This window comes from Bufo bufo, chromosome 3 (genome assembly GCF_905171765.1).
Source record: "Bufo bufo chromosome 3, aBufBuf1.1, whole genome shotgun sequence".
NCBI lineage: Eukaryota > Metazoa > Chordata > Amphibia > Anura > Bufonidae > Bufo > Bufo bufo.
Genome location: NC_053391.1, coordinates 561,992,511 through 562,016,331, shown reverse-complemented (window position 1 = coordinate 562,016,331; position 23,821 = coordinate 561,992,511). Strand labels below are relative to the sequence as shown.

Sequence of the window (23,821 nt, the reverse complement as noted above, 5' to 3'; positions counted from 1 at the left end):
AAGCGCCGTCCAATGAGTTCTGAAGCATTTGGCTGAATATGAGCAGATAATATTGCCTGAAACACTTTAGAATTCATCCTGCTGCTTTTGTCAGCAGTCACATCATCAATAAATACAAGAGAACCAGTTCCATTGGCAGCCATACATGCCCACGCCATGACACTACCACCACCATGCTTCACTGATGAGGTGGTATGCTTAGGATCATGAGCAGTTCCTTTCCTTCTCCATACTCTTCTCTTCCCATCACTCTGGTACAAGTTGATCTTGGTCTCATCTGTCCATAGGATGTTGTTCCAGAACTGTGAAGGCATTTTTAGATGTCGTTTGACAAACTCTAATCTGGCCTTCCTGTTTTTGAGGCTCATCAATGGTTTACATCTTGTGGTGAACCCTCTGTATTCACTCTGGTGAAGTCTTCTCTTGATTGTTGACTTTGACACACATACACCTACCTCCTGGAGAGTGTTCTTGATCTGGCCAACTGTTGTGAAGGGTGTTTTCTTCACCAGGGAAAGAATTCTTCGGTCATCCACCACAGTTGTTTTCCGTGGTCTTCCGGGTTTTTTGGTGTTGCTGAGCTCACCGGTGCGTTCCTTCTTTTTAAGTTGTTTTGGCCACGGCTAATGTTTTTGCTATCTCTCTGATGGGTTTGTTTTGCTTTTTCAGCCTAATGATGGCTTGCTTCACTGATAGTGACAGCTCTTTGGATCTCATCTTGAGAGTTTACAGCAACATATTCCAAATACAAATAGCACACTTGAAATGAACTCTGGACCTTTTATCTGCACATTGTAATTGAGATAATGGGGGAATAACACACACCTGGCCATGGAACATCTGAGAAGTCAATTGTCCCATTACTTTTGGTCCCTTAACAAGTGGGAGGCACATATGCAAACTGTTGTAATTCCTACACCGTTCACATGATTTGGATGTAAATACCCTCAAATTAAAGCTGACAGTCTGCAATTAAAGCACATCTTGTTTGTTTCATTTCAAATCCATTCTGGTGGGGTATAGAGCCAAAAATGTTAGAATTGTGTTGATGTCCCAATATTTATGGACCTGACTGTATATTGCTGCCCATCAGATTTACAGTGCTATATATATTTTTTTTTCATAACTCGGACAACCCCTTTAATTTTTTCTACATGATAAATGCTATTTGTTAAAGTGAGACAACCCCTTTAACCTGCTAACAGTCACGTTAAAATTGGAAAAACCCTCCCAAAAATGTCACTTTTTTTTTGTAGACTTTTAATGTGTGTCTGCAGTAAATCTTGTTGGCGCACAACTCAGGGTACACTATTGCATTTTTAACCCCTTAGTGACATCATTAATTTTAGCCTTAAGGACCAATAATATTTTCCCCCTTTGTGGGAAGTCATAAGCAGCCATTTTGGGGTATATATTTTGTATTAAATAACTTTTATTATTTTATTTTTAGGGGGAAAGATTAAAAAACAGCAATTTTTGCAATATTTTGTTGAATTTATTTACGGCGTTCACTGTGTGGTAAAAATAACATCATTTTATTATGTGGGTCATTACAATGATGATGTCACAAGTCTATATAGTTTACTATTTTTCCTTTCCTCCTGCAGCCTGTCAGCTCTGCAGCTGCTATCTCATTCTCTTACACATTGACAGGGGGAGCTGCTTTAGCTGCTCATATCTCTCGTTTGGTACCAGCTAGAGATAAGGCGTTTGTATCGTATGAAAACTGACATTCCAAGCTTTAAGACAATACTGAATGACAGCAATATGTTCAGTACAGGGGAAGATATTATTGATAGAAATCGGGATGCTGTGAATGCAGCTGAAAGTGAAAGCAGGTTTTACCCGCAATTATTCCTGACTCGATTTCTAACAGTAATATCTTCTCTGTTGCTTGGAATAATGCTGTCATTTTGGTCTTGTATGGAAGCCTGGAATGTCAGGAGATATCAGCATCTAAAGCAGCCCTCCCCCATCCACTTTCTGCCCGAACACAGCTCCAGCAGAACAGTTAACTACTTTTCCCAGTAGGTGGTTAATAGGAATTTTCTGCTTTCGTATTTACTTCCAAGATCTCCCTGAAACTCATCCTCATACATGTCCAATGATGCGCTGTATACAGAGGCAATAAAGCAGGAGTCTGGTTTGAACGGCAAGTTTTTAGATTGTGGACTTCCTGGAGGAAAGCCAATGGGGCACATTTGCTAAAGTGTGCCTGTTTTTAGTCTAAAAAATACTGTTTCAGACAGCCTTTTTTTTTTAAAGTCGATTTTACTACTGATATTGAGCCTCATCTAGCGCAGGGATAAATGACCCCCATATGTGCCTTGAAATTTAGTTATCCCGCTCTATAAATTTGCGTGGTCTCCACTTTGTTGCTGTGGTTCCTAAATGCTTCCACTTTGCAATAATAATCATCAGTGGAATATCTAGGAAGGAAGAAATGTCATGAACTGACTTTTTGCAATGGTGACATTACAGCACCACACTGGAATTCATTGATCAGCGATCTGATCTTAAAATCCCCCAATACCGTGTAAGAATTTCCCGCACGGTCTCATACGCATCGTCAAAGGTAGCAATAATGCAGACCAGTATATTTTCAGAGGTGTATTATATCTTTGGCTCGAGTAGGGTATCCCTACTAGCCGCCAGAGAGTGTTGATGTGCTTTGGCCAAGACGTGCTGTGGATATCCCCTCTCTGTGAATCTATTTTGCAGATCTCTCGCTGCCACACCGTATATTGGAACAGTTGCGGAGTAGTCTCAGATATTGCCCTTTCGGGATACCTTTGGCATCCTGCCGGAACGTGACGATTTGATTGTGCTATATGCTTTTTGTCTACCGACTCTTGTGAGTAGAATAAAACCTTTTAAAAACAACTTGCTAAAGGGTGCTTCACTATTCTGCCAATCTTCTTTAACCCTGTAGAGGAGGAGGTCTGTGGAAGATCGGATCCTTTGGGTGAAGAGGAGAGGGGCTGGTGCCCTGTGTTATTCACTGTTGACCGGGGGACATAGTCTCAAGCAGCGCGGTTCCAAAACCTTCATTACTGGCTTATTAGGTTACTGCAACGTGCCACCGATAAAATGTTCTTCATGTGCCCCTACTTTTGCCAACTGTAAGAGAATGTCTGGAGTGGTAGTGGATGGAAGATATGTACCACCGGGGGTCATGGCCCTGGTAGAGTAAGAGCAGGGTGGACGGGTTTCAGTTGTTGGTGTCAGTCTACACTGATCCTGGCAGGTTGGTTATCTCTGGCCTTAGTTGGGTAGGGAAGGAGTTAATCCTTCACTATGCTTGCTGGGTGTGGTCTGCCTGCTACACCCAGGGCTGTGGATATAGGTTTGAGGCTCACTGACTGTGGGGCGGCTGATGAAGTGTGGTCTCCTGTCTCACTGCAGGAAGCTGTATGGGAGGCTGATCGCTCGGTCGGGCTGAGCGCTGTAGTCCGCTCGTCTAACAAGAACTGCCCAATTGCTGCAGGCTCAGCGAAAGACCAAAAGAAAGGGATCCTGTGGCCGGAGCCAATCCCTTGTCCAGGGCGACACGTGGCCTGTCTAACTTGCACGAACTTGGACAAACCCGCCCCATGACAAGGTGTAGAACTGACCACTGATGTGAGAGACTGTGTGAATAGGCACCAAGACGCCTGCAGTGTTTGGGGATCCTTTGTGGGAGGTGGGGTTTATGGACATTGCTGTTGTGTAAATTGCACAGTTTTGATGTGATGCACTAAAGTGAATAAAAGAGCACGGTTTGGACACAAAGCCTGTCTCCTGAGCCTCTATACTGCCACCGCTACCATCTGCCTACCAGAGCAAACCCCCACACAACCTACAGTACAGACCAAAAGTTTGGACACACCTTCTCATTCAAAGAGTTTTCTTCATTTTCATGACTATGAAGGCATCAAAACTATGAATTAACACATGTGGAATTATATACATAACAAACAAGTGTGAAACAACTGAAAATATGTCATATTCTAGGTTCTTCAAAGTAGCCACCTTTTGCTTTGATTACTGCTTTGCACACTCTTGGCATTCTCTTGATGAGCTTCAAGAGGTAGTCACCTGAAATGTGCTTCCAACAGTCTTGAAGGCGTTCCCAGAGATGCTTAGCACTTGTTGGCCCTTTTGCCTTCACTCTGCGGTCCAGCTCACCCCAAACCATCTCGATTGGGTTCAGGTCCGGTGACTGTGGAGGCCAGGTCATCTGGCGCAGCACCCCATCACTCTCCTTCATGGTCAAATAGCCCTTACTTTCAAAGTTTTCCCAATTTTTCGGCTGACTGACCTTCATTTCTTAAAGTAATGATGGCCACTCGTTTTTCTTTACTTAGCTGCTTTTTTCTTGCCATAATACAAATTCTAACAGTCTATTCAGTAGGACTATCAGCTGTGTATCCACCTGACTTCTCCTCAACGCAACTGATGGTCCCAACCCTATTTATAAGGCAAGAAATCCCACTTATTAAACCTGACAGGGCACACCTGTGAAGTGAAAACCATTTCAGGGGACTACCTCTTGAAGCTCATCAAGAGAATGCCAAGAGTGTGCAAAGCAGTAATCAAAGCAAAAGATGGCTACTTTGAAGAACCTAGAATAGGACATATTTTCAGTTGTTTCACACTTGTTTGTTATGTATATAATTCCACATGTGTTAATTCATAGTTTTGATGCCTTCAGTGTGAATCTACAATTTTCATAGTCATGAAAATAAAGAAAACTCTTTGAATGAGAAGGTGTGTCCAAACTTTTGGTCTGTACTGTATACCTGGGTTGGTGGTAACAAGAGGTGGTCTTTTCGGAGGATGTTAATAAGTGGGCCAATTGTATTAATCTATGGCTACATTACATCGATGATGCGCTTATTTTCTGGTCAGGCAGTGTTGTGGAATTCAACAGTTTTGTAGAGGATCTGAACAAGAACAAAATGGGCCTTTATTTCAAATCAGAGATCCAGAAGAACCACATCAACTTTCTTGATCTCACTATTTTCAGGGATCAAGGGGGTGGGTTGGGAACCCGGCTTTTTCGCAAGGAGACCGCCACGAATAGCCTATTACAGTGAAACAATTGCCATCCAACGCCCCTTAAGAAAGGCATCCCGAAAGGGCAATATCTGAGACTACGCTGCAACTGTTCCAATATACGGTGTGGCGGCGAGAGATCTGTAGAATAGATTCACAGCGAGGGGATATCCACAGCACGTCTTGGCCAAAGCACATCAACACTCTCTGGCGGAAAGTAGGGATACCCTACTCGAGCCAAAGATATACACCTCTGAAAATACACAGGTCTGCACTATTGCTACCTTTGACGATGCGTATGAGACCGTGCGGGAAATTCTTACACGGTATTGGGGGATTTTAAGATCAGACCCTGATGTGGGACCTCTTATTGAGGAGAGACCGGTGATCACCTACCGACGTGGACGTAACCTGAAAGGCAGATTGGTCCACAGTTTCTTGCAGTCTCCAACAACAACTACCTGGTTAAGTTCAAAGGTCACTGGGACATTCTAATGTGGGAACTGTGTGGCATCAGTGCAATTGCGTTAGGTAACAGCTTCATCAGTACCACCACCCAAAAGAGGTGTATAATCAGGTCATTTATCAACTGCAGAACAAGAGGAATTGTATACTTGGCCACATGCATATGTGATAAACAGTATGTAGGAAAAACGTTCCGGGAATTTCACAGGCGCATAGGGGAGCATCTAAATGACATTCGCAAAGGTTCTGACACCCCGATTGCACGGCATGTGGCCACTAGTCATAACAGCAGCACAGAGGCAGTAAGGTTTCAAGGCATAGAGGGGTTCAGGAGATCCCCAAGAGGGGGAGATTTTGATAAAAAGTTACTTCAAAAGGAGGCGCAATGGACCTTTAGGCTTCGTACAGTACGTCCTGAATGATCATATCTCTTATGTGTGTTTCATTTGAGACAATATAGGCCATGCGGGTTATGTACGGTCCACGATATGCGCCTTGTCAATATGAACACACTTTTCCCTTGGGTATCATGCTAATTGTACAAGGGTTAATGAATCCCCCCCATGTCCTTATTGCCTAATTGGTTTGTTGCAATAATATTCATCCTCGTAACTGACATGAATGTATGGGAATATTTTTGGGGCATTTATTTATTTAACGTTAACACTCCCCACTCGGTAGTATTCCCCCATACAACATTGCTGTTGTAATAGCAGTTGTAACACTGATTATGCTCCTAAGAATCTGAATGTGCGCATTGTAGTAGTTGCGATTTCTGTTTCTTGACCATATCAGTACTTTTGCTACTTTGTTGCCAGTTCAAAGTAAAATGACAGTGGATGACAGTGTTGAGACGCCAGGAAGGAGAGGATGATAGTAAAGTGAGGAACCTAAAAAAAAAATCTGTGTAACTCTGCAGAGGCGAGACGCAGCTGAAAGAAGGTATCATGGCGGTCTTATCGCTGAATGAAGACATTGAGGAAAGTCTACATCACAGGAGACGTCACTGGATGTAACAGGTATGGTGCTGTATTCTACTGTATATAATAATGTCCATGCACATATCTGTTTCACGGTAGGGTTGGGGGAGGAGATTGAGAATTTGCCCCACCCTGCCGCATCCTGGCCCCAGACTTCAGGTCACACTGTGTGTGTTCTGAATTCTGGGGCCTCACACCCATCTACCACATTATCTGTACTCAGAGAGTTATCACTGTTATCTGTGGTGTTACATAGGACTGCAGGTGACATCTACTACATGATCTGTACTCAGAGAGTTATCACTGTGTTATCTGTGGTGTTACATAGGACTGCAGGTGACATCTACTACATGATCTGTACTCAGAGAGTTATCACCGTGTTATCTGTGGTATTACATAGGACTGCAGGTGACATCTACTACATTATCTGTTAAAAAGTGTGTGCCTAGAGGCGGGGGGCGCAATTTTTGGCTTGTAGAAACAGTAGAAACATTTAAAGAGTAACTAAACTTTTGAGTAAAATTTTAATATGATGTCCCTAATGCCCTAATAATAGTTTTTCTAATATACTTTATTAATGGATTTTGTATTTTTATTAGACTTTTCCCTACCTAAAGTGCACCATTCCCTGTGCGTTTAAAATTGACATTACTGTACACCGCTGACTGCTCAGCGGTGTACGGAGTACGGGCTGTAGGCACTTTATGAATGGGGCCACAGCAGCAGTACGTACGGGCAGGAGCGCATATTGCTGCTCCTGCTTGTGCCCCCAGGAGGTTCACTAACTCCTGGCATAGCACATGGGTACCCTGTACCCATGTGCTATGTAAGAATCATCTGAGCGGAGCGGGTTCTGCTTCTGCCTGCTCCGCTTAGCTAAGAGAACTGCATGTCAGCTCTTAGCTTAGCGGAACAGGCAGAAGCAGGAGCCTGCTCTGCTCAGCTAATTCTGGCATAGCACATGGTTACAGGGTACCCATGTGCTATGCCAGGAGTAGTAAACTTCTGGGGGGCATGGGCTGGAGCAGCAATATGCGCTCCTGCCCGTACGCACTGCTGCTGCGGCCCCGTTCATAAACTTCACAGTCCGTACTCCATATACCACTGAACTGTCAGCGGTGTACAGAAATGTCAGTTTTAAGCGCACAGGGAATGGTGCACTTTAGGGAGGGAAAACTGTAATAAAAATACAAAATCCATAAATAAATTATATTAGAAAAACTATTATTTGGGCATTAGGGACATCATATTAAAATTTTACTGAAAAGTTTAGTTACTCTTTAAAACACTTAATAAATATGTTGCAAATCACATATGCCTGTTTTCTGGTGCAAATTGGATTCTGAAACATTTTCATCTCCTCCAATTGTCTTAATGTTGAACTTATTCCAACTCACCTGTACTATTTTGTACATCTTTTACATATTGATTGTGCAGTATACATTATTTTCTTTGATCACAAGGCATCTTTAAATAAGTATAGCTTTCTAACTATTGACAACTATGGTAAGTGGCTGCAACATTAGCAAGTTACAACAGGGTATAGGTCTTTGTACAAGGTATGGCTTTAGTTTATTACAGGTTTCCTCTGTGTAAATTAAATGTATCGTTTATGGACTGTATGCTGTACATGCAGAATTACATATGTACAAAAAAGAAGAAAATATCCATTAAAGCATCCAGATATCATACACATTGGGAACTTTGCTGCTCTCTATAGGTATAGAACAGCACAACTGATTAATACAGCTAATAACGGGGGTTTAGAACAAATCACAGTGAATACTTTGAAGCAGTCACCAGTGTGTCCTTAGGCTTCAGAGTAGGCAGGAGCAGAGTCCATGACATTGCATTTGAGGACCCTTGATGGCAGGCATTCGTCCAAGCAGAGGAGACACAGGGGTGCTGCAGGCGGTTGCCCACCTTCAGGAGGTTCCCACCATGAAGCTGGAATAAGCATGGTCCTCAGAACGGTGGAGCTCCCAGCTAGGCAAGGTTTGTACTGTTGACCCGGGATTGTAAGGCTGTTCTTACTTGTGTTGGTTGAGTCCATTGACAATCGACTGCTTATAGGGTCCACGCAATGTCACATTCTTGGAGAAAAACAGGATTGTGCATGTTGGATATTGTTCTTCTTGGAGATAGGCCACTGCAAGAAGTGTCTCCCCATTTTAATAAACAAGCATGCCTAATGAGCTGAGCTTACATTTTTATGGAGGGAGGTCAGGGGACATAGATATAGGCTGAATGGCTTTCTTATGTGTATAGCCAACTTGAAAGGTTGTATGAATGATATTCACCATGTGATGCTTTATGTAAAGTTAGCTGCTCAAGATGTTAGTCTCTGTATTAATTTGTAAGTGATTTAATTAGAAATCATCTGAGAGGTAATGGTAATCACTGCCAGTAGTCGAGTCACAAGTTCATTCATAAATGTTAAGATTATTTGTCTTCCATTGTTTCCAGCAGATACGCCCATCAATGTTCATTCTGGTTTCTTGTGTAGTATCGACACCTTGTGCTCTATGTGTGCCTCACTGGGTCCTCACTTACTCCTCTCTCTGTCTGATGCCTCCACTCTGAAAGCAGCTCTGCAGGTAGGTCACTATTGACAGGCTCAGGTGCTCCTGGCTGCCCTTTGACAGGAAGAAATGGCCCTCATCAGGATAAATCTGGAAAAAAGATAAAATAACAGGTCATATGTTGAGGATTCACACATCAAAAGTGGACAAGAGTGACCAGTAACTACAGCAGAATGATATACAGTATAGATGCAAGGCAAAGTGCAGTAGGTTCATTGTATCTCTGTAAACCAAACATTAGAAATACAGAACTACAGGTAGGTAACATGTTTAGGCAGGTTTGGGGAAAAATGCTAAGTTAGAATGCTTTCAAAATAGTGTTAATAGTTTATTTTGATCAGTTATCAAAATGCAAGTAAATGAACAAAAGAAAAATCTAAATCCCATCAATAATATGGTGTGACCCGTCTGTGCCTTCAAAACAACATAAATTCTTCTAGATACACTTGCACACCGTTTTTGAAGGAACTCTGCAGGGAGGTTGTTCCAGACATCTTGGAGAACTAACCACAGATTTTCTGTGACTGTAGGCTTGTTCAGATCCTTCTGTCTCTTTATGTAATCCTAGACAGACTCAATAATGAGTCTGTCTACACCTCTGATGAATGGGATCTACACAAGCAACATAACAGAACAAGCTACGCTGCGTCTGTAACTCTGGGAGTTACAGAAGTTGAGTAGCCTGTTCTGCTACGCTGTTAGTGTATCTTCCATTCACTACAATGGGAGTTACAAAAACAGAAGAGCAATGGCCCTCTCGGCTATTTCCATAAGCCTGGCCACCAAGGGCCAGCACTTAGTTACATCTTGCTGTGGAAACGGCGAGATGGGACAACACCTTTAAATATACACTTTAGATGCAATGGAATAATAGAAACTGTTGTGAAGGTATACATAGCCCTTACATGTTAGACAGAATTGCTTGTTATAGCAACTAGGCTGGGTTCATATGACTGTGAAAAGGGTTGGACTGGCCCTCCAAGGATAGCAGGGCACCCCACAATGGGCCCTGGCTTTGATACAGGAATGGGCCCCAATGATCCAGCAGAAGACAACCCCATTTGGAGCTGATTTTGGAGCCAACCGTTTGTCATTTGGGTCTATTTCTTATGGGGTGATTTTTCAGAAATTATCTATTAAAGGGAACCTGTCACCTCCAAAAAACATCCCAAGCCGCCAGCAGTACCTGACAGTAGCCAGCAGCGTGTTTCCGACGATAATTTTCTTCCTGAAGGCCGATGCGGCTAAAGCTCAGAAATCGTTCTTTTATCCCCTGCCCTCGCTATTTTCTAGTCATGCTTGAAGTCAAGGGGGCAGCGGCCTCCTTGCTTCAAGCATGGGCGTCCGCAGAAATTTTTCCAGGTGGGGGGGGGGCATAATTTTATTGACATTGAAACGGGCACGTGTATGAAGCCTAACTGCAGATATAAGAGGGTGTAACGGAACCCCGTTTGTGTACAGGGACTAAACTTTAAAATAGGAAGCCACCACAAAAGGAAAGACCAATTCTTCTTATTTTACTTGAATGTCTATTAATTTGATATTATTTTTGCACCCCTTTGTTATAGTCTCAGCATTCAGCAATATGTTAATTTGCATTTTGTCGCCAACAAATGAAATGTTGTGTTCTGTACCTGAACGCTTCCAGGCTTTTGTCATATGTAACTTACAAGCAGATGGTCTGCAGAATACCAGGCCTACCACCAGTATTACCCCTTCATATACCGCCTGCCTGCCTGGTCACCCTGACCAGGCGGGCAGGCGGTATATGATTGAAGGGGCAATACTGCCTGGTATATGGACAGCAGAGATGGCATCCTCTGGGCAGTACTGTCTATGGTCATCCTTCACCAGCACCCTGACTGCCACCTGCTTGGCCTGGCTCTCATGGCACTTCACTGCCTGCTGCTTGGCTTTCAGTGACTCACCCCACACCTAACACTCAGGGTCAGGGAGTGACTCAGTAGTCACACTGTGACACTGACTGACTCTCACTTACTGATAGCCAAGCAGGTGGCAGTCAGGGTCCTTGTGAAGGATGAATTGACCATAGACAGTACTGCCCAGCGGATGCCCTGGTGATTCATCAGGGCGCGTGCATGCTCCTGATAGATACCGCTCCTCACTCTGCGGCACTGCGCAGTGTAGCAGCTGCAGAGCAGAGGCAGAACTCAGTTCACAGATTTCCAGGGCCCCCCCTGCAGACGCCCATGGCTTCAAGTCAAGATAACCATTCCCCCTTCCCTGCCCCTTCGCTGTGACTGACAGCGCTTATGCAGAGAGTTCGGCAAAGCCAGCTGAACTACCGGCTGTCAGTCACAGCGAAGGGGCAGGGAAGGGGGAATGGTTATCTTGACTTGAAGCAAGGAGGCTGCTGCCCCCTTGACTTCAAGCATGACTAGAGAAGCGCGCCAGGCAGGGGATAAAAGAATGTTTTCTGAGCTTTAGGCCTTCAGGAAGAAAGTTATCGTCGGAAACACGCTGCTCGCTACTGTCAGGTACTGTTGGCGGCTTGGGATGGTTTTTGGAGGTGACAGGTTCCCTTTAAACTCTATTGATGAGATGTGCTGTGTGTTGTAAGTAGCTTGTTCTGCTATGCTGTTAGTGTACTGTATCTTCCATTCACTCCAGTGGGAGTTACAAAAACAGCAGGGCAAATGTGAAGACACATAGTTCTGTAGTCCATTGTAGTGAATGGCAGGGGCGTAGCGAGCGGGAACAGCTACTGGTCTCCAGTGTTCCTCAGCAGGCCGCACACTGCCCCATTGTAGAAATGACTATTCTTGTACACAAAGCGGACAATAGAACATGTTGTATAATTTGCGGCATGGCATTGTGTAGAAATGAATGGGTCCAGATTCAATCCGCAAAAAATGTAGATCGGATGCGGACTGAAAATATGGTCATGTGCATAAGACCTAAATATTACGTACAAGTAAAAGTGGACATAACATATTTTTTATAGATGAGGGAGCCCCCCAAGATCATCTTCTCTTGTGGGCCCCAGAAAGTCCAGTCGGAAAATGGCTGGAATACAGTGGCAGCCAATCTTTGGTTCTACTGAACCCATCTTAAGGGTTAATACACATTCATCTAAAGTTGAAAAAAATGGATGATTTCAACCAAAACAAACGTTTGTCGGTTGAAAATTAGCAAAGAACAATTGTTTTAGCCAACCAATGATACACCATTATCTTCTGAAAAGAAGCCAACCATGTTCAGTATTTTTGTGCAGTAGTTGGATGAAAGATCTTTCTTTGAAAGAATGTTTCCAGAAAGGTCTTTCGTCCATTGTCCCAATTTCATTGAACATGTAGGACCAGTTTAAACAACTGTAAAGGCCAACAAGGGCTAAATGTCTATGGTCGTGTCTGTGAAACAATCACCAGATGTTCAACCATCAACCAACTTCTTTGTAATGTGTATGACCACCTTTAGATTGCCATAGTGGTCTGATTGCTGCAGGTGTTGCAGCCAAATCATGGCAATGTGAAGTAGGGATCGACCGATTATCGGTTTGGCCGATATTATCGGCCGATATTGAGGATTTTGAACGTTATCGGTATCGGCATCTATTTTGCCGATATACCGATAACGTATTGGGAACATAGAACGCGCTGCTCTCAGCGCTCTCTGTGTTCCCTCCGCAGCACAGGGGAGAAGGAAGCAGTGTCTCCTCCCCCCTGTGATGCTGCTGCTGCCGCTGCCGCCAATGACAGGAGAGAAGACAAGAGGAGGGGAGGGGCTGTGGCTGCTGCGCCACCAATGAAGAGGAGTCTTTCATTCATTCATATACAGGAGGCGGGAGCTGGCTTCAGAATCACATAGCCGGCTCCCGACCTCTATGAGCGGTACTAGCTGCGGTCCGCGGTAGTTAACTCCTCAGGTGCCGCGGATCGCAGCCACCGCTCATAGAGGTCGGGAGCCGGCTATGGGATTCTGCAGCCAGCTCCCGCCTCCTGTATATGAATGAATGAAAGACTCCTCTTCATTGGTGGCGCAGTGCGCCCCCCCCAAGCCCCCCAGTATTAATCATTGGTGGCGCAGTGCGCCCCCCACCCCAATCCCGGCCAATAGTAAAAACATTGGTGGCGCAGTGCGCCCCTCCCCCCCCCCCCCCCCCCCACCCAGTATTACTCATTGGTGGCAGTGGCCACAGGATCCCCTCCTCCTCCGATCGGAGCCCCAGCAGTGTAAGCCTGGGGCTCCGATCGGTTACCATGGCAGCCAGGACGCTATTGAAGCCCTGGCTGCCATGATAAGCTCCATGCTGCTGTGTGCACAAAGCACAGAGCAGCAGGGACAGTGTGAGCTCCTATTCACCCTGATAGAGATCTATCAGGGGGAATAGGACAAGGGTTCTAGTCCCTAAGGGGGCTAAAAGTTAGTAAAAAAAAAAAATACAAAAATATTAAGTATAAATGAAAAAGATTTATAAAAAAAAAAATACACATTAACAATAAACCAAAAAATACACATTAACAATAAACATATTAATTTTCAGCAGATTTGTGTAGGAATTTTTTTTTTTCTCAAAAATGAAAATTCCCAGAATATCGGTATAAATTATCGGCTATCGGCCTGAAAGTTCACTAATTATCGGTATCGGTATCGGCCCTAAAAAATCAATATCGGTCGATCCCTAATGTGAAGCCAACCTAATAGCAATTTAATATAAGCATTTTCTCTTCTATGAAGAACATGGATATGCAACACACCAGTGTTTATAGATCATGTAAAAATCTGTATTTGCACTAGTGTTTAGCATGTTCTAGTGGTAAGACATATGTGTCTTAGTTTCTTTATGCTTCAATAGGCCTAAATGTGTAGACTTACCCTGCTTGTGACATTAGATCCAGAGTGGATTAGACGGCTTAGAAGTTCAGCTGTATGTTGGAAGTGCACATTGGCTTTTGATTGCAGAAATTATACGCAAATAAGGAAGGAAACAGACAGACAGTTAATGAACCATATAGAGAAGATGCATCCCAACCAGAGAAGAACAAAAACAGTTTACACCAATGAAAATTAAATGTATTAATAATTCCAACCCAGAGGTCACTTTTCATTAAAAACCAATAACCCTGAGCTATCACATTGCTATTAAATTAGAATTAAACACAAGCCTTTCCATGCATAGATTACTAACGGCCAAGGAGTAACAAGTGTGTTGTCAGTTACCCAAATTGGGGGTTACATTGTGTGTGTATACAGTGTGTATACTATATGTTACAGGCAATGTATGAAATGCAGGCATTGTATAAAGTGCCCGGGCAGTATGAAATGTCTGTGTTATTTCAGTCATTTATATACTTTGCCAAGGCATAATGCCTAGGCAATATATAGAATGACGAGTACTCTTTAGGCAAAGTATGAAATGTTAACAAGTATTATTTGTTAAGCCTTTATTGATATGAACATGAAAGAATAAAAGGCAAAATAACTTTCAGAACTTTCTTACTGAAAAAAACAAGCAAGAAACCAGTATTGTCTTCACTTGTTGCAACAAGGAAGACTAGAAGGGCATTTTGAATTACACTTAATGGTCTTTCTCACACAAGAGCACTTCTTAGTTTGGCATTTCTTCTTGCACAAAAGAAATGCAAATGTGTAACATATTGTCCGGGCTCCAGCAGAGTGATCCTCAGCCTCGGCACAGCTGTGTCGGGAGAGGCCCACTGCTAAGCATAGGCATCCTGAGCAATGCTATGTTTCTCCCCACAGCGGGTGTATGCTGGAGGAGATTAGCAGTGGGCTGATTGCTCAGCTGCACTATTCCTGTTTGCTAGTGTTCTGACTAAAGGAGGGCAGAGTCATGACCTATCAAGTTCTGGTCCTGGGACTTGATGCTCTATTTAAACCCCTTCCTGGCCATACGTCAATGCCAGTCATAGTCTCTGACTCACTAGCTGTGTTCCTGGTTACTTGTTACCTGCTTATTGGATTGCTCATTCCTCTGACCCCGGCTGGTCTTCTGACCATTTTCTGTCTCTCATTTGGTACTGCGTAGTCTGGTTCTGATCTCAGCTTGTCTTCTGACCACTGTATGACTCTTGTGTTGTACTTCATAGCTTCTCTGGTTCTGACCCATTTGTGTCTGTCTTTGTTGTTTGTCTGTCTCTGCACTTAAATAGGCAGCAACTGGTCAATGGTCCCTAAAGCTAACTATCTAGGGCTTGTACTGCAAGCAGGTAGGGAAAGCGGGCTAGGTTCTAATCTTTGGGCTCCTTGTCTGTCCCTATCTACAGTCTTAACAAAATGTTCTCAATAAACTACACATTATAAAATAGCTGAAGAACAAAACTTTTTTAATGAGAAACAAGAGAAATAGACCAATATTGTCTTCATTTGTTGCAACAAATAAGGCTAGAATGGTATTTTGAATTTCAAGAGAACTTCATAGTTTGGCGCTTGTTCTTGCATAGAAGCAATTACACTTATTGTAGTAAAAAAAGTGGAAAAACAGAATTTTCATACTGAAAAAGAGACCAGTTTTTTTCCTCACTTGTGTTATGATGCTGTTGCTGTATGGGGGTGATTTTATGGCGCTGTCACTGTGCGACAACATCTGGAAGGTAGTATTTTATACTTTGCCAGTTTTGCCAACGACGACCTCTGCAAGAGAGTATTTTATACTTTGCCGGTTTGCCTTTAGGCATTACATAAAATGCCTAGGAGCTGTGTGAAATATTAAGTGTTTCATACTTTGCCTGATTACTTTAGGCCTCATGCACATGACAGTGAATAATGACTGTGTGACAGCCATTTAAGTAACGGACGTCACACGGCCATTTTTAGCACTAATGAAAGTCTATAGGGCTATTCACATGGCTGTTCTTTTAACGGCCAGTGAATAGCATCCGTCCAAAAATAGGACATGTCCTATTTTTGGCCGTTTCCACGGCCAGACAGACCCCATTGAACTCAATGGGACCGTTTTTAACGGCCGATTGACAGGAGTGCACCCATCTAAAGGCCTTTAAAAACTGGTACACTTTATCTATATGGCCATTTAGAGGTAAAAAAAAAAAAACTCACCTCATCCACTTGCTCACGCTGCGGCAGTCTCTTCTCTCTTCATTGAGCAGGACCTGCCGAAGGACCTGCGATATGCATGGGGACGTAACCACATGTGAGCGCTCAGTGATGTCATCGCGCACATCGCAGGTCCTATTCAGTGAAGAGAGAAGAGGCTGCTGCAGCGCAAGAAAGTGGAGAAGGTGAACAGCTGTGGGCCACTATGGGAGCATTATTTAAACCATGGGGGAAATTATTTAAGATGGGGCCCTACGTTGGAGGCATTATTAAAGCTGGGGACATAAAAAAAAAAAAATCTATACTATGGGGGACATTATTTAAGATGGGGTCCTACATTGGGGGCATTATTAAAGCTGGGGGCGGTAAAAAAAAATTCCTACACTATGGGGACATTATTTAATATGGGGGCCTACATTGGAAGCATTATTAAAACTGGGGGCGGTAAAAAAAAAATCCTACACTATGGGGGACATAATCTTAGCTAGGGGCAGCAAAAAATAAATTAAAAAATCCTACACTATGGGGGACATATATTTAGATAGATATTTTAGCTGGGGGCCTACCATCCTGTGGGTGTTTTCAGAAGGGTGGGTCTAGAAATAACTGCCAATCAAATTAATTTTTTTCACTGTCGTGTGCATGTAGCCGGCTTTTAATACGATGCCTGTTTCATACATTGCATGTTATATTTAGTAGTACAAAGTTATAGACAGAAATACATTTTGAAGATTGGACAGATCTGGCTGTATGCAGCTCTATTTAAGGTAACTATTTTTAAATGTAGCATTCAAGTTATCAAGGTACCTCGAACCTGGACTGAAAATAACACGTCAATGTTTTTTTATTTATCATGAAAATAAATATTAATCTTATACTCGATTCATATTCAGAAATGACTCTTTAGCTCAATGACAAGAGTAGGCATGCAGTACTGGAGCAAAATGCAATGCAAATCCAGCATATTCAGGCAATCTTATACAAAAGGTCATAATGCAGAATCCCGTCAATGCAAACAGTTTGGATTCCTCACAGACATATCATCACATTATTATTAGTTTCTGCAGACAAGCTGCGGCTCTTGGGCATTGGACTCCCTCCTATACTGTGCCATAGGCTTGCTTCAGTCATTCTTCTATGTGCCTTAGACAATCCATACAGGTAAGAAATGATTTCATGATGCAGCTTTTATGTTTTTTTTTACAAACCAGATTTGTGTACCTTAGGCTTCTTTCACACTAGCGTTTTTGCTGGATCCGACAGGGTTCAGCAAAAACGCTTCCGTTGCTGATAATACAACCATCTGCATCCGTTATGAACGGATCCAGTTATAATATCTTTAACATTGCCAAGACAGATCTGTCATGAACTCCATTTAAAGTCAGTGGGGGACAGATCCGTCTTCGATTGTGGCAGAGAAAACAGATCCGTCCCCATTGACTTGCATTGGGGGTCACGCCGTATCCATCTTGCTCCGCATCCCATGACGGAAAGGAAACTACAACTTGTAACAAAATTACAAAATAAAAGATAAAAAATAGAAAATTTTGAAGAATCTAGTAAAACCTATGAGATGTTAGACACGGAACATCGATAGGTGTACTGAGTTAGTAAGAAGTTGAACATGTGTAGAAAGCTTTACTGTAACAGGTCTTACCCGAATGTGGATGGATTATGCGATTGCCTTTAATAACATTTGTGCACATGCATTTGGAATCTGTTGCGGTCAAATCTCAAGATGAGATCCAAAGAGCTGTCACTATCAGTGAAGCAAGCCATCATTAGGCTGAAAAACACAACAAACCCATCAGAGAGATAGCAAAAACATTAGGCATGGCCAAAACAACGTTTTGGAACATTCTTAAAAAGAAGGAACACACCGGTGAGCTCAGCAACACCAAAAGACCCGGAAGACCACGGAAAACAACTGTGGTGGATGACTGAAGAATTCTTTCCCTGGCGAAGAAAACACCCTTCACAACAGTTGGCCAGATCAAGAACACTCTCCAGGAGGTAGGTGTATGTGTGTCAAAGTCAACAATGAAGAGAAGACTTCACCAGAGTGAATACAGAGGGTTCACCACAAGATGTAAACCATTGGTGAGCCTCAAATACAGGAAGGCCAAATCAGAGTTTGCCAAACATCTAAAAAAGCCTTCACAGTTCTGGAACAACATCCTATGGACAGATGAGACCAAGATCAACTTGTACTAGAGTTATGGGAAGAGAAGAGTATGGAGAAGGAAAGGAACTGCTCATGATCCTAAGCATACCACCTCATCAGTGAAGCATGGTGGTGGTAGTGTCATGGCGTGGGCATGTATGGCTGCCAATGGAACTGGTTCTCTTGTATTTATTGATGATGTGACTGCTGACAAAAGCAGCAGGATGAATTCTAAAGTGTTTCAGGCAATATTATCTGCTCATATTCAGCCAAATGCTTCATTGGACAGTGCTTCACAGTGCAGAGGGACAATGACCCAAATCATACTGCAAAAGCAACCAAAGAGTTTTTTAAGGGAAAGAAGTGGAATGTTATGCAATGGCCAAGTCAATCACCTGACCTGAATCCAATTGAGCATGCATTTCACTTGCTGAAGACAAAACTGAAGGGAAAATGCCCCAAGAACAAGCAGGAACTGAAGACAGGTGCAGTAGAGGCCTGGCAGAGCATCACCCGGGATGAAACCCAGCGTCTGGTGATGTCTATGCATTCCAGACTTCAGACTGTAATTGACTGCAAAGGATTTGCAACCAAGTATTTAAAAGTGAAAGTTTTATTTATGATTATTACTCTGTCCCATTACTTTTGGTTCCTTAACCACCTGCCATCTGGGCCATTTGCCCCCTTCCTGACCAGGCCAAATTTTGCAAAACTGACATATCTCACTTTATGTGGTAATAACTTTGGAACGCCTTTATTTATCCAAGTCATTCAGAGATTGTTTTCTCGTGACACATTGTACTTCATGATAGTCATAAATTTGAATCAAAATATTTCACCTTTATTTATGAAAAAATCCCAAATTTACCCAAAAATTAGAAAAATTCGCAATTTTCTAAATTTCAATTTCTCTGCTTTTAAAACAGAAAGTGATACCTCATAAAATATTTATTATTTAACATTCCCTATATGTCTACTTTATGTTGGCATCATTTTGGAAATGTCATTTTATTTTTTTAGGACGTTAGAAGGCTTAGAAGTTTAGAAGCAATTCTTCAAATTTTTAAGAAAATTGCCAAAACCCACTTTTTAAGGACCAGTTCAGGTCTGAAGTCACTTTGTGGGGCCTACATAGTGGATACCCCCATAAATGACCCCATTGTAGAAACTACACCCCTCAAGCAGAAATAAAGGAAAATGGAGATCAAATTTTTAAATTTCACTTTTTTGGCAGATTTTCCATTTTAATCAATTTTTTTCTTTAACACATCGATGGTTAACAGCCAAACAAAACTCAATATTTATTACCCAGATTCTGCGGTTTACAGAAACACCCCACATGTGGTCATAAACTGCTGTATGGGCACAGGCAGGGCGCAGAAGAAAAGGAACTCCACATGGTTTTTAGATGCCATGTCCCATTTGAAGCCCCCTAAAGCACCCTTACAGTAGAAACTCCCATTTTGGAAACTAGGGGATAAGGTGCCCGTTTTATTAGTACTATTTTTGGGTATATATGATTTTTTGATCATTTATTATAACACTTTATGGGGCAAGTAGACCAAAAAATTGGTTGTTTTAGCACAGTTTCTATTTATTTATTTTTACAGCGTTCACCTGAGGGGTTCAGTCAAGTGACATTTTTATAGAGCAGATTGTTACGGACGTGGCGATACCTAATATGTATACTTTTTCTCATTTATTAAAGTTTTACACAATAATAGCATTTTTGAAACAAAAAAATTATGTTTTAATGTGTCCATGTTCTGAGAGCTATAGTTTTTTTATTTTTTGAGAGATTTTCTTATGTAGGGGCTCATCTTTTGCGGGATGAGGTGACGGTTTTATTGGTACTATTTTGTGGGACATACGCGTTTTTGATCACTTGGTGTTGCACCTTTTGTGATGCAAGGTGACAAAAATTGCTTGTTTTGACAGGTTTTTTTTTTTTTTTTACGGTGTTCACCCGAGGGGTTAGGTCATGTGATATTTTTATAGAGCTGGTTTTTACGGACGCGGCAATACCTAATATGTATACTTTTTTTTATTTGTTTCACTTTAACACAATAATAGCATTTTTGAAACAAAAAAAAGATGTTTTAGTGTCTCCATGTTCTAAGAGCTATATTTTTTTTATTTTTTGAGAGATTTTCTTATGTAGGTGCTTTTTTTGCGGGATGAGGTGACGGTTTTATTGGTACTATTTTGTGGGACATACGCGTTTTTGATCACTTGGTGTTGCACCTTTTGTGATGCAAGGTGACAAAAATTGCTTGTTTTGATACAGTTTTTTTTTTTACGGTGTTCACCCGAGGGGTTAGGTCATGTGATATTTTTATAGAGCTGGTTTTTACGGACGCGGCAATACCTAATATGTATACTTTTTTTATTTTTTCTATTTTTAACTTTTTTTTTTTCATTTTTTACTTGGGGACTTTTTTTTTTTTACATGTGAAACTTTTTTTTTATTTTTTTATTTTCAACCTTTTATTTATATTTTTTTTATTTTACACTTTTCGTCCCCCATAAGGTCATACAAGACCTCTGGGGGACATTTGCTTCACTTTTTTTTTTTTTTTCACTGTTGATTTCTCCTGTAACTGGGGCTGACATAGTAGCCCCAGTTACAGGACAAATACACCCCTAGAGAGGCTGTACAGCAGAAATCCAGCACTGTACAGCCTCAGAGTAGGGCTGATCGAGGTCTCTGAGAGACCTCACACAGCTCCTGCACACTCCGGTCACGGCGGTCACATGACCGCCGGGCCGGAACAGGAAGCGCACAGCGCTTCCTTCTCTGCAGACACAGCGCTCGGTGAGCGCTGTGTCTGCAGCGATCCGGAAGGCAGGGACACCTGGGCACTGTCCCTGCCTTATCTTAGGGCTGCCCTGCTGTCACTGACAGCGGGCAACCCGATCAGCAGCTGCACGATTAGCGTGCAGCTGCTATTTCTGAAAGGACGTTCTAAAACGTGCTTTCAGAAATAGACGTCCACCCATAGGACGTTTATATCCTATGGGCGGACGTAAAGCGGTTAACAAGTGGGAGGCACATATACAAACTGTCATTCCTAGACCGTTTACCTGATTTGGATGTAAATACCCTCAAATTAAAGCTGACAGTCTGCAGTTGAAGCACATCTTGTTTTTTTATTTCAAATCCATAGTGGTGGCGTATAGAGCCAAAAATTTTAGAATTGTGTTGATGTCCCAATATTTATGGACCTGACTGTAAGTCTATATGAAATCTCAAAGATAGATTGGTTAAAGCCGTCATTGGTCCACTTACACCTTCTCTGAAACAGACAACTTTAGCACCTGCTAAAACAGGTACTTACCCCTGTCTTACATGTGCACAAATGTTATTAATGGCAATCGCATAATCCATCCACATTCGGGTAAGACCTTGAACAGTAAAGCTTTCTACACATGTTCAACTTCTTACTAACTCAGTACACCTATCGATGTTCCGTGTCTAACATCTCGTAGATTTTACTAGATTCTTCTAAATTTTCTATTTTTTATCTTTTTATTTAGTAATTTTGCTATTTCCAAATTGTTGTTATGTTTACTTTTGTCTGTAATCTGTATACTAACTATGTAGTAGTTTTGTATTAGTCCCCTGCTGGATATACTAGACACCACAGGCAGTCTATACACAATGAAACACTTATTTCTACTTTCACATCAATGTACCATGATGTTTTGACATTTGCCAGCACTTTGCGCGCTAGCCAGACGGGAATCTTGTACCTCTTTACCGGTCTTGCCAGTAACTTTGTGCCCTCAACATACTTATTGCGCATGTGCTGAGCCAGACAGACTGAAAGTGACATCAGACTCTGTCCGCCCAGCCACCTTTAAAACATGTGGCACACACCACAGTGCCGGTACACCATCCTCCAAAGTGCCCCGCTGGCAGCCGCACTTAATGTAAGCTCCCACTGATCACCAACGCTATATTATTTTGTTCTTATGTTATTTGCCATCTGGGATATGGTCTAAATGCTTACTTGACTATACTCCACATTCATAGTAGAGACTTAGACACAATTTATATCCCAGACTGCAGTCTCATTCTACCTGAGATTCTTTGTACCTATTGACCATTATATTATACAGTACAGACCAAAAGTTTGGACACACCTTCTCATTCAAAGAGTTTTCTTTATTTGCATGACTATGAAGGCATCAAAACTATGAATTAACACATGTGGAATTATATACATAACAAACAAGTGTGAAACAACTGAAAATATGTCATATTCTAGGTTCTTCAAAGTAGCCACCTTTTGCTTTGATTACTGCTTTCCACACTCTTGGCATTCTCTTGATGAGCTTTAAGAGGTAGTCCCCTGAAATGGTCTTCCAACAGTCTTGAAGGAGTTCCCAGAGATGCTTAGCACTTGTTGGCCCTTTTGCCTTCACTCTGCGGTCCAGCTCACCCCAAACCATCTCGATTGGGTTCAGGTCCGGTGACTGTGGAGGCCACGTCATCTGGCGCAGCACCCCATCACTCTCCTTCATGGTCAAATAGCCCTTACTTTTAAAGTTTTCCCAATTTTTCGGCTGACTGACCTTCATTTCTTAAAGTAATGATGGCCACTCGTTTTTCTTTACTTAGCTGCTTTTTTCTTGCCATAATACAAATTCTAACAGTCTATTCAGTAGGACTATCAGCTGTGTATCCACCTGACTTCTCCTCAACGTAACTGATGGTCCCAACCCCATTTATAAGGCAAGAAATCCCACTTATTAAACCTGACAGGGCACACCTGCGAAGTAAAAACCATTTCAGGGGACTACCTCTTGAAGCTCATCAAGAGAATGCCAAGAGTGTGCAAAGCAGTAATCAAAGCAAAAGGTGGCTACTTTGAAGAACCTAGAATATGACATATTTTCTGTTGTTTCACACTTGTTTGTTATATATATAATTCCACATGTGTTAATTCATAGTTTTGATGCCTTCAGTGTGAATCTACAATTTTCATAGTCATGAAAATAAAGAAAACTCTTTGAATGAGAAGGTGTGTCCAAACTTTTGGTCTGTACTGTATATTTACCTCGGACTATGGTGTCTTGCTCTATTCACATGGGACTCTTACTGTATATAATACATATTTGTATGTTCATATAGACATATATATGTCTTTCTATTATATTCCCAGTATTCCTGGTCATTGTAAAATTGCATTACATCTGAGAAGAATTACTTGTGACGACAATGGAAATGGAACAAGACCAATGATGCATTTTCAACAGTTTTATTTCTTATTTTGTATGTAATATTTTGCCATCACTTATGATGTCTATATATGTTGTATATGCCGTGATCAAGATCTAGGATAGACCGAAACGTTGGACAATGGCTCCATGTTAAATTTATTTTGGATGGAATAAAGAAAATTTTATTTCACGTTTGAGTGCCATGGTTCAACTTGATTTTGATGTTCTGCGTTATTGACCCCTACCTGGTTTTGGCTCACAATAAGGCTACATTCACACGACCGTATGAATGAGTCTGCTTCCGTTCCGCAATTTTGCTGTCCGCATCTGTA

The 23,821-nt window shown here is 42.0% G+C and overlaps 1 protein-coding gene across 1 annotated transcript in view; it reads right to left on the bottom strand.

The window, feature by feature from the left end:
* Positions 1-8,050: 8,050 nt before the first annotated feature.
* LOC120993666 (inactive dipeptidyl peptidase 10-like) overlaps positions 8,051-23,821 on the bottom strand; it is a 73,496-nt gene continuing 57,725 nt past the window's right edge. Inside the window, exons 14-15 of the mRNA XM_040422147.1 lie at positions 13,901-13,974; positions 8,051-9,154 (exon numbers count right to left, since the gene is read on the bottom strand). The gene's annotated coding sequence lies outside the window, so the exon portion shown is untranslated. The remainder of the gene's footprint in view (positions 9,155-13,900; positions 13,975-23,821) is intronic.